The following is a 12,391-nucleotide window of genomic DNA, read 5'->3' on the forward strand; positions in this document are numbered from 1 at the left end:
CCGCACAATTTTGCCCAAGCAGAACACAGTTACTGTCTTTCTGTCATCCATATAGACCAGGGTTCTACAAAGCTCTGTATTTATACATCAGTACAAAAGTCAAATTCCTTTGATATATGAAGTAAAGGGACTGCCAGGCCTTTACCCCTTCCTACTTCTCACTACTTTTAGAAGATGCTTTATATCATTATAAATGAGCCAGTTATCAACGTATTTGCCTCTCAGATCCAATGTCAACCTTCATAGCTGCTCTGCCATAATCCACCGTACTCTAAGCATTTCTCCCTTAGAGTGAAAGTGATAGAAACTTTGTCAGTAGAGGGTGCTGCAGAGACACTTCAGGAAGAAGGAGGCTTCTCTTCCTGACTCTAGTTGCCACATTTTGCTTTTCTTGTCCCTACCACAGTCTGTCAATGGGGCATGGGTGCAGAGACACCTGATGATGTTCTGCCCCAGCCACACACCTGCAGTCCCTCAGTGACCAGTACAGTCCTGCTTGGGCCTAGTGATCACCTTCCCATGGCCCTTCCCATGTGGACACCAAGCGATACAGGCCTTCCACCCATTGTGGAGCCCCAACTCCCTCTGTGCCCCTGTCCACCTGTCCGCTCGCCTGTATCTCAGAGGGCTGTCTCTTGTTGCTCAGCACCAATGGATGAGCTAGAACTGGAAACCCAGCAAAATTATCTGCTACCTCTGGGCTGCAACCACACCTTCTCCAGCAAGGTCTGAACCTCAGGCTTGGCAGGTGGGGACCCTCCCAAGTTTGTCCCTCCTTAGATACTCTCCCTCAGTCCTATGGTATCCTTTAGGGTTATCTTTACATCTTGATGGTTACTTTCCTATCATAACTCAGTAATTTTTTATACTAAACTTACCTGTGTAAATGGCTGTGTATTTTCTGTCTCCTGATGGGACTCCTGTGGATTCACCGTCTGTCCATACGGGAGTGACTTGGGTATCTAGCAGTCTCCCAGCTGACCATTAATTTGACCACCACTTGAAGCCTCACTCTTTGCTTCCTGGACTTTTTCTGTATTCAGCAAGGCTCCAGTGAATTAGTCAGAAAGACTTTGGTTGATCAATGAATGTTTCTGCTTAATAGTTTTGCGAACTTTCACTCAATGATACTCATTCTCTCTTTGTAAATAATGATTTTTTTTTTCAGGCAAAATGGATAAAAACATTGGTTAAAAAAACCCAACCTTTCTTAAAAGAGACTCTATTCAGCTCCTAAGAAACTCTTCTTTATCTGGAAGGATATAGAGAGCCAACTTGTGCTGTTTTCTGCTATTGTAATATTCATGAACTCCAGCTGAACACATAGGCTCCACCAGTCTAAAGTAACTAAGTGATCAGTATATTCTTTTAATAAGAAGGGTTTTGAGAATGGCATGTGAGTAATTCTGGCCTCCATCATCTGAAGACACTGTGAGCACGGAGGCTGAAAGATGAAATGGTAACTCTGTTATCTTGCTTATTGCAATCCTTTCCATAACCCTGGGGAGTGTGACAGCCGCCACTCCTGACTGATTATCATACATTTATGGATTGAAACACAGAAGGTATTGATCAGCTTTCCAGGTAGCAATCTCTTTTCAAAGCAACTGCCAGTTCGAAGAATTCATTTTCTTTTGTGCTGCTGAAAGCTACTTGATTTTCAGAGCATGTTCTTACCTAATGGCATAAAGATTGAAGCTGTATTTTTTTTTTAATAATGAGCTTTTAATTAGAAGAAACTTTTTAGTAAATTGGATGATAAGAGCTTTTTACAGAAAGGAAAATCAATTTGAAAATAACTTGTTTTCATCAGGTCTTGTTGTGAATGGTTGGTTGCTCTTGGGAACAGAGTAAGATCTATCCATGGGACAAACACACTGGAATTACAAAGGACACATCAGTAACATACTGTTAGCAACAGTTGTCTTGGAAAACACATTCAACAAAAGTGTCTTCCCTATGAAAGGGACTCTTCTAAAAATCTGAAAATTAAAAAGAAAAATTGTATTAGATTTAAACTTGGAATCTCACCCCAGAGACATAGTTTTATAAGTAATGGCGTCAATGGCCACTTACGTAGAAAATAAAATCCCAGAAAAAAAACCTCCTCTGTACCTGTCTTGTCATTGTGAACAAAGCATTTTCATTAAAGACCATTTCTTTAGGGCTTTCAGGGTTTGGAGCTTCAAGAGTTGTTTATTGAAATGCAGATATTCCTAGTAGGAATCACCCTTTAAGTCTTCAGGAATTAACTTTATCAGGGTTAAGTCTATCAAGTTGCTTTGTAATCATGACAGTTCCACAAACAGAGACACAAGTAATATTTCTTGGGCTAGAGGTACTGGGAGAGTGACTATCCATTGTTCTACAGCATTTTGTTCCTTATAGGTTCATCTCTTGCTTAGTACATGAAGAATTGCTTGAAGCATACATGGTCCATGTATCCTCCTAGACAGGTGAGCCAAGTCCTCAGGATGCAATATACCTAGAAACACATTCTAAGCAACTTCTATTTGTTCTAGTATTTTTTGGTCATATTTTGCTTTTGGGTAATGTCATAAAAAATCCATATAATAAACAGCCTTCTGAAGTGCATCATTGCATTTACTGTAAGATCATTGTCAAAGACTTTGCCCATTGCCTCATATACTGTGTTCTGGAAATGCAGGAATTCACTGCCTAGTCCTGGAAACAATGACATTTACTAGTTCTCTGGGACAACTGGTTTCTTTAACATTATGGATATTGTGAAGTGTTCTATAGACTCAGCTTCCTTTTTTATTTTTATTTTTTGCCACTTGCTCTAAAGACTACAATCAAATTTATATCTCATTCATATTTTTATTCTCACTTCTGACTTCACTATATGTTCCCACTTTTGTTTTCCTTTCATCTTTTATGCATATTTTAAATTTATGCTCATTGGTGTATAGTGTGTATATATGTCATATGAATCTGTGTGTAACATACGTGTGTGTTATAAAGTTGTGTGTTTACTAGAACCTTATCTACAAAGCTGCCTTAAATCCTTTCTAGAACAAAGCAAATTCTAAACACATGACAGTTTTATTTAATTCTCACAACAACCCTATGAGATAGATTTAGTCACATGGTTATAGTTACACAATTATATATCCATCTTATAGGGTTGTTGTAAGAGTGGATATAGTTATCTATCCAATTTTTTAAATGAATAAACCTCAAAGTTGTAAAATTCCTTATCAAAGAAACAAAACTATTAACAGAGCTAATCTGAAACCCAATTTCTTTTCAGTTTTTAATTCAAAACCCCATGCTTTTTCTCCCATCCTTAATACCATGTTAAAGAAGAAAAAGACACTAAAAGGGATAATGGAAAGTCACAATTTGCGCTAGGAAGAGTCATTTCCCATTTTTGCTGTACAAACAGAATGTTTAAATAAACACAATTAAACCATCTTAGCTCCTAGAGTAAAATATCCTAAAATCAGGCATCTGACAGGACCCATCCTAAATGGACAGACAAGCACAGTGGGACCACTTGGGTGGTCAATCTGTATTTAGTAGAACCCAGACATTTAAGAAACCTCCCTCAGTACTTGTTAACGAGTTGGTTTTGTAATCTCTTCCTTATACCCTGCATTCAGAGGCTTGGGAATTGCATTTATGTATGCTGAATTTGATTAGTTGACATGACCTCTTTCTTTTCAACAAATAAAACATGAAACTTCAATCTCCAAACCTCTTTGTACATTTATTTTTAATGAGTAATGTTCCCTCATCAGACAATCAAATCACGAGGTCACACAGAGAAGCCTGGAATCTGAACAAGATACCAAATAAAACCTATAAGGAAAAAAATTGCCTGAATGAATTGTTCTCTGGCTGTCAAGATCAGTTAAAGGTACTTGTGATCTTAAGAAACATACACATACATGAAGGAAACCAAGCACATTTCTTATTTCATCATTATCTCTGTGAATATGGGAATTCATTGTAGGGAAGGAGAACAACTCATAAAAATGTGTTTGGCCTTGTTTTGGCCCTTATTTTCAAGGCTCATAAATACCCATATGCCAGGTACCTAATTAGTGTTATAATCTAAGTTAATAGGACAGGCTATTAACTTGTGACAAAATTGCTGGTGGGGGGTAATGCATAGAATTAAAAATGCCACTCAATCAAATACAGAGGGCTCTGCTCTGATTGCCCTCTGGAAGAGGATGAAACCTGAACTCACATCCTGAGTTAGAAAGGGCCTTAGAGGACAGCTAGTCCAAATGTTCCGCTTGATTCTGTTTGAATACCTCCAGTATTGGAGAACTCTCCACCTCCCAAAGCACCTATTTCATTTTCAAGGCATTCTGATGGCCCAAGGACTTCTAATCACAACCCAGGTGGGTCTTCTACCTAGAATTAAACTCTTGGCAGCAGAGCACACTCTCCCATAATAAGAACCTCTACGGGATCTTTCCATTGCTTTTGTGAGGTCACTAGAAATAAGCGAAACACAGTCAAGTGTCTCCATCTGAAAGACAGCTAAAATGCCATTTGAGCAGGTCATATGTTGTAGGACATGAGACTAATTTGAAGAATGGCTGGCTATGTACTGTAAGAGAGGAACAACCAAGTTGTCTTTGAGGGCCTGGACTCTGCATGTAGGGGAAGGGAGTAGCTATTAACAAAGTTGAGTAAGCAGTTTGTTGTATGGGTTGTAAAAGGAAATCACTAGCAACATACACCTTTTGTCCCAGCTACTCCGGGGGCTGGGGCAGGAGTATCACCTGAGCCTTGGGAGGTTGAGGCTGCAGTGAGCTGTGATCACACCACTGCACTCCAGCCTAGGCAACAGAGCGAGACCCTGCCTCAAAAAAAAAAGTGTTGGGGGTAATCACTAGCACCAACCACACTCTTTGCAGATGGGAACTCTTGAACATCTCCAACAACTATGAACTTGCCACCCAACAAAGAAACTAAGATATTGACATTAACTTGATGTATGTTACCCATACGCTCGTCATTCTTCCCATCTCTCAGCCTTCTCCCATCCAAGATAACCACTATATTGTTTATCACTCTTTTGTTTTTATGTATCTCTAGTTTTATCACATATATTCATTCCCAAAATATATTGTTTAGCTTTACTTTTTAATTTTGTAAAAAGGATACACTTGGCCAGATGCGGTGGCTCACGCCTGTAATCCCAGCACTTTGGGAGGCTGAGGAGGGTGGATCACCTGAGGTCGAGAGTTCAAGACCAGCTTGACCAACATGGAGAAACCTTATCTCTACTAAAAATACAAAATTATCCAGGCGTGGTGGTGGGTGCTTGTAATCCCAGCTACTTGGGAGGCTGAGGCAGAAGAATCGCTTGAGCCCAGGAGGCAGAGGTTGCAGTGAGCTGAGATCACGCCATTATACTCCAGCCTGGGCAACGAGAGTAAAACTCTGTCTCAAAAAAAAAGGGTACACTCTGTAGTTAATATTCTACTTATTTTTTTCACTGAATATTAAATTGTTAAGACTCATTCATATTGTTGCATGTAGTTTATTCATTTTTATTACTATATAATATTCCACTGTGTACATATGCCTCACTTCGTTCATTCTCCTGTCAATGGGCATTTGGCTTGTTTCAAGGATTTTGCTAGTACAAGTAGAGCATCTATGTATATTCTTGTACACATACAAAAGTATATTTATAAGAATAACTACTTGGATTATATAGTATGTGAAAACTCAATTGTCCAACTTAATGCCAAACTGCTTTCAAAGATGGTTATAATAATTTACGCTCTTATCAACAATGTATATATAAGAAATTTTGCTAGTGCCAGGTGTGGTGGCTCATGCCTGTAATCCCAACACATTGGGAGGCAAAGGCAGGTGGATCACCTGAACCCAGGAGTTTGGGACCAGCCTGGGCAACATGGTGAAACTGCATCTCTGCAAAAGAATACAACAATTAGCTGGGCGTGGTGGTGTGTGCCTGTAGTCCCAGCTACTCAGGAGGCTGAGGTGGGAGGATTACATAACCCCAGCATTTACATATATTATATATATATGAATCAATATGATATAAAGATAGATACATGTATGTTTTTCTCTGATTATTAAAGAAATATATGTCCCCTGGTGGAAACATTGAAAAATAGAGACATTATAACACACACACAGAGAAATTCCATCACACTAAAATAATAATCATTAAACATTTTGATGTGTATTTTTTCAATCTGTTTTCTATGTAAGTAAATATACTTATTCTCTTTTTATTTTTTAAAACTGGAGTAATACTCTTTTGTAACATGCCATTTTCACTTAACATTATGTCTGAAATGTTTCCTTGTATTATTAGGCACTCTGGAACAATGATTTTAATGGCTATACTGCATTCTATCATATGGAAGAACTATATTTATTTCACCAATTCCTTATGATTGGGTTTTGATTGTCTTCCAATTCTATCATTTTAGATAATTCTGTAATAAATGTTCTTTAGATACATTCATATTTATTTCCTTAGAGTAAATTCCTAAGGGTGAAATTGGATGGTCAAATTTTTAAGACTTTGGATAAATATTTCTAAATAGTCCACTGATTTACTCTGCTCTATGTCCAGCAGTGTTTGAAAATGCCTGTTTTCTGCACTCTGGATATCACTAGGTATTACCATAAAAAGTAAAATATTTTCCAATTTGATTAGTGATAAGGGGCTATTTCTCTTGGTGACATTTATATCCCATTTATTTTCTTTACTTGCTAGTAAAGTTAATTTGTTTAATAAAAGATATTTATTAGCCATCGGTATTTCATATTTTCATGTTCTGCTCTTTATTTGGTCTTTCAAATGGTCAATTTGATTCCTTCTTCTTGATTTGTACATTCTCTTTATGCATTAAGGATAGATTGTCATTTATCGACGCTGCAGTTTATCCCATTTTTGATCCAAATGACTGATGAAATTGAAGGCAGTATAATAAAGTGATGTAAAATTTTGCATAAAACAGAAAGAAAAGGTGCTTCCCAGAGCCCTGCAAGGTCCCCATGCAGGTAATACGGCCAAGTAAAAGAGGGAAGCGCTTACTCAAACATATGTTGAATGACAAAGCACAGCAAAGCCCACACTCCTGGGATGACGCAACATGCGAGCAGCCTGTTTCCAGCCCTGATAGGCCCCTGTAATGAGTCTAGCCATGATTGTCACTGTGACAAAGGCCTCGGGGCTTTCCTGTCTCCTAAAAATCAGCTTCATATCAATTAGTATGTTTAGCATGTCACCAGGGACAAGAGGGAGAAACAGTACTTCCTCCTGAGATAAACACTTCCATTTAGAGCTCATTAATAAAACCAGCTCAGGAAGTTGTAATCATAACTTAAGCAACAAAGACACACTTCCAGGTCAATGCTTTTGGGAGCAGGTTCATTTTCATCGCTTGCTAAGGACCATATTAGGGCTTTAAGACGCAGTCAAAATCTTTGCCTCAGCAAGACTTTAGAGCTCGTTTAAACTCCCAGCATGCTCTTAGGTCCAGTATTAACTTTTCCATGTTTAATGTTTATTTTTGATAAGAGAAATAAATACATCATAGTTTGTAACTGGGCACTCTGGGAATGAATAAAGAACAGTAACTGGAATCAGGAGGGAGATCCCCTGGGGACTGGACGTAAATAGTTGTCTTGAAATCCAGAAAAGTAAAATAACTTAGGCATGTTACTGTCGGGTTTTGATTCTTACACATAAATATTTTTATGTTCTTGCCCTCTGCTGCTCAATTTTGGTACTTTGAATAAGGATTTCAACGATGTGAACTTCAACCTAGCACCTCCTCCTTCTCTCTACCACCCAACTTCAAATCAAGAACTGAGAGGCCAATCAATTACACACGGATGATAAATTCTAAGGCCAGTGAAGTGATGACACTTTAAAACTAGTTGCTGAGTTTAAGATAAGAGGAAAAACTGTCTGGTGGAGTCTCTATTTTCATTCCCTTAGCCTTTTATACTAGTCAGGATAATTAGTGCTGGCTGCTGTAACAAACAATCCCCTAAGCGCCATGGTTTAGTAAGACACAGGTTTATGTTCCTTTTACCTCACAGTCCAATGCACAGCAGGCAGCTCTTTGCAGAGGCTGTCCTCCAAATAATGACTTGGGGATCCAGGCTCCTTTCATCTTGGGGTGCTGCCATCCAAAGTGTGGCAGGTAGCTCTAATGGAAGGTAGCTGTGAAAGAGGGAGAGAGAATATGGAGCTGGTGGAAAATGATGCAGGGGTTTTATAGCCATTGTCTAAAGCCTGGTAGCATAAGGCCAGGCATGGTGGCTCACACCTGTAATCCCAACACTTTGGGAGATCGAGGTAGGAGGACCACGTAAGCTCAGGATTTTCAGACCAGCCTGGCAAGATGGCAAGATCCCATCACTACAAAGCAATAATAAAAAGAATTAGCCTGATGTGGTGGTGCACACCTCCCAGCTACTGAGGAGGCTGAAGTGGGAGGATCACTTGAACCCAGCAGGCCAAGGCTGCAGTGAGCCATGATTGCACTATTGCACTCCAGCCTGGGCAACAGAGTAAGACCCCACCTCAAAAAAAAAAAAAAAAAAAAAAAAAAAAAAAAAAAAGAGAGAGAGAGAGAGAAATAAAATACAATATAATAAAATCTGGTAGCATGGCCCCAAACTAACTGTAAAGGAAGCTGAGGGCTGGGCACAGTGGCTCACACCTGTAATCCCAGCACTCTGGGAGGCCAAGGCAGGTGGATCACTTGAGGTCAGGAGTTCGAGACCAGCCTGGCCAACATGGTGAAACCTCATCTCTACTAAAAATACAAAAATTAGCATGGTGGCAAGTGCCTGTAATCCCAGCTACTCAGGAGGCTGAGGCATAAGAATCACTTGAACCTGAAAGGTGGAGGTTGCAGTGAGCTGAGATCACGCCACTGCACTCCAGCCTATGTGACAGAGTGAGAATGTGTCTCAAAAGAAGAAGAAGAAGAAGAAGAAGAAGAAGAAGAAGAAGAAGAAGAAGAAGAAGAAGAAGAAGAAGAAGCAGCAGCAGCAGCAGCAGCAGCTGAGAAGCATATATTCCTTTGTGCCTATGAGAAAGAAAAGGAAATGAAATTTGGTAACCACACAGCATCGTCTGTACCACATCTTGGTTGGTTTTACCCATATAATGATATGAACAGCTAAAAGGCCTTTTTAGCCCCTCTCTTTCTATACTTCTCACCAGGATACATTAAATCTCCACATCACCATCCCTTTCTTTAAGACTTGGCAGAACGGATTAAAAGAGTCTTATGACTCTTTACAAAGAGTTACCTTTTGAGGAATGCTCTATCCTGAATGCTTTTTTCTGTCTCAGTTGTTCTCAGCATCTTAGGAAGGTAGAGTCAGCTGCTTCCCACTCTAACCGCATCAGATTATAGCAGGGGGTGTGCATAAGGGAGAGGAAAACTACATAGGCTGGACCTGAGGCAGCCCAGACACCTCGGAGCTGGCTGGTGCAAACAAGACAAAAAGAGACGACTCACACCAACTTGCTCCAAACAGCTCCATCAAATGCTTTCTTTCATGAATTGAAAATGTGAAGGGAACAAAGTGAGATCAGGCCTTCAGCTTTCGGTTGTTATCCTGAGATGCCCCAACAAATTTCCCTATTGCTGCATAGAAAGAAAACTGTCACCTTTGGTAACAGCATGCCATAAAATAAACCCTATTTTTATAAGTTGTCTCAGTCAATCATTTAGTTCATTAGAGATTTTTGGGGAAATTCCAAATGTGGCCTAAGAGTTCTCTGGCACATCAGAGAAGGACAAATGAAATCACTGCTCTTAAGCAAGGTCAGTCAAGGAAGGATGTGGATAGTCAGGGGCCCATAGCAATTTTGAAATCTTATCAGGTTCCCCCTACCTAAGGGATAGGAAATGTTCCTTAATTAAACCTCGGTTCTGCTTCCTGGGAATAAGTCCCAAGTCCATTGTTCTACATGATTCTTGACTCTACTCTATGGATGTCCCTCTGTTTTCAAATCTTTCTTGGCTATGTAAAAATAGCATTGTAGAATATGCCCTCTTAGAAGGGTGATCAACTGTCCCCACTTATCCAGGACTGAGAGTTTCCTGGGTTGCAGGGTTTTCTGTGCTAAAACCAGGAAAATCCCAGGCAAACCAGGTCACCCTGCTACCTTCTTGGCAGCTGGAGAACTTTCTTAGCCTGCTTCCTGCTGGTAGCAAGTTGGAGAATCAAGTTTGTTTTTTTTGTTTGCTTGTTTGTTTTTGTTTTTCTTTTTCTTTTTAGCTTGTTAATAGTCACATATCCTTTAAGCCAGCCTAGGGTGCTTTGCGCAAGATACCTCACTCAAAAACTTTGTTGACTTTTTGTATTTCATTCTCAACAACTCTATGTGACAAATTATACCCACAATTTGTTTTGAGACATGCAGTATACTTATTAACAGTTACTTCAATATATCAGATTTCCAATATGTCAGGTCCATTATGTCCCACTGGGGAAAAAAATCTATAGCTACCTCTTTAATCCTTGCAATGATCTTTTAAAAGCTTGATTCAGTCTTTCCCCAGAGGCTGAACCTTAGTAAGCTTTTAAACTCAAAGAACTTTACAAATTTTCTCTTTTACTGGTTGGAGATGAGAAACGGTTTAATTTTTCAGCCTGGAGAGTTCCAAAATCTTTGGCCTTTCTCTATTTCCTCTCTATTCTACTTTGAAACCAATCAGTTCTTTTCTGAACTCATTCCTTTCTTTTAGTATTTGATTACATACAACACATAACAACCAGCTCACACTGTCAACATTCTGCTTCAAAACCTCCTGCTCCTCTCATCATTTAATGAAGTATGTTACTAGCCTTCCCGATTTTATCAGGTGACAATTTTACCAAGTGTTTTGCTACTGCATAACATGGGTCATCATTTTTCCAACCTCTGTCATTGTTTTGCTACTTGCTCTCTGATCCCAAAGCCGCAGCCGCATATTACAGGCAAAACCCTGCTTCTAGTACCAGTGCACATATTAGAAAGGTTTTTACTGTGACAGTTCTGTAGATCAAATAATTCTAAGATCTCAGTAGATAAAATAATAAACATTCAATTTTCTACTCACATATCTGTAAGTAACCTGCAGTTCAGGTGATATTAGCTGGATTTAACTGAGCTAGGCTGGATTACAGAATTAACACCAATTCTTCATCATTTCTGGGTTCACCTTTGAGTTGAACCTCCTAAACTAGCTAAAAGGTCATCATTCCTGATGACCTTCAAGGTGATAGGTCATCTAGATGCAGACACTGATTAACAATTCTACCCAGCTGGACTGAGCCAATCTCATTAAAACGTTGCAAACAATTTCATCTCTCACACTGGGAAAAAAAATAGTTATTCATTTCACAATATCATACTTTGTTTTTATTATTGCAAAAATTATTATTCTTTCGTGAATTTACATTAAATGTCTGTTAAGTCATTTGCGGTATAGTATTTTTTTAAGACGAATAATACTTTAAGCCATTGAGACCAGTAATGAAGAAAACCAATGAGACTGTTTCCAACCCACATTTATCAAGTGCTAATTATGTATACAAGAGCTGTGATGAGTAGAAAAACTGTCACTGTTTTCAACAATAATGATACTAACATATAATAATAATAATAACATAATAGTACTAACATATAATACTTGTAACATAATACTTGTATCAGGCCAGGCAGCATATTACTGCATTAAATGCAGTAATACAACATGCAAAACAATCCTCTGAGACAGGTGCTCTATTATCCCCAGTTTGTAGAAGAAAGAATTGCACAGAAAGATGAAATACTTTGCCAAGGTTTACATGTACAGTAAGTGATGGAGCAAAGATTCGAACCAAGGCAGTTTGCCATCAAAGCCCAGACTACATAAAACCAGCTTCACACTGCTTGCAACCCAGTGAAGCAGACTGCAACAGTAATGCAAAACAGAAGACAATGGACCAAAGTGGATCAAGGAGAAGGGGGCTTTTGCATAAGGCTTGGGATGACTCGTTATCAAAACTAGTTATTCACTCAGTGACCCCATGAGGTAAGAGGACACAGGAGAGGTAAGTTTTAAGGGGAAGGATATACCTAGTTACTGTTAAAGCCTAGGTTAACTGGGAAAGGGAGGACTTAAGAGAAATAAGGGGAACATTCCAGGGTGGGCTGATGGTTGTGGAATGACAGGAACGTTCTGTGCAACAATGAGAAAAGTATAGGAAGGTGGGAGATGATTTTTTATTTATTTATTTATTTTTGGAGGCAGAGTCTCACTCTCACCCACGCTGAAACGTAGTGGTGCATTCCATCTCAGCCCACTGCAACCTCCGCCACCCGGGTTCAAGTGATTCTCGTGCCTCAGCCCCTCAAGAAGCT

At 39.2% G+C, this 12,391-nt stretch overlaps 1 long non-coding RNA gene across 4 annotated transcripts in view; it reads right to left on the minus strand.

Annotated features, from left to right (window-relative positions):
- LOC123572896 (uncharacterized) overlaps nucleotides 1-12,391 on the minus strand; it is a 187,695-nt gene that overhangs the window by 117,293 nt on the left and 58,011 nt on the right. Inside the window, exons 1-2 of one of the 4 annotated variants that reach the window (XR_010586531.2) lie at nucleotides 8,310-8,603; nucleotides 8,073-8,203 (exon numbers count right to left, since the gene is read on the minus strand). This is a non-coding gene — a long non-coding RNA (uncharacterized lncRNA). Of the gene's footprint in view, nucleotides 1-1,510; nucleotides 1,983-6,248; nucleotides 9,078-12,391 lie in introns of those variants that run through there. The other 3 variants (XR_006697443.2, XR_010586530.1, XR_012434484.1) reach the window with 3 other exon arrangements.

Source organism: Macaca fascicularis, chromosome 4 (genome assembly GCF_037993035.2).
Source record: "Macaca fascicularis isolate 582-1 chromosome 4, T2T-MFA8v1.1".
Classification (NCBI taxonomy): Eukaryota; Metazoa; Chordata; class Mammalia; order Primates; family Cercopithecidae; genus Macaca; species Macaca fascicularis.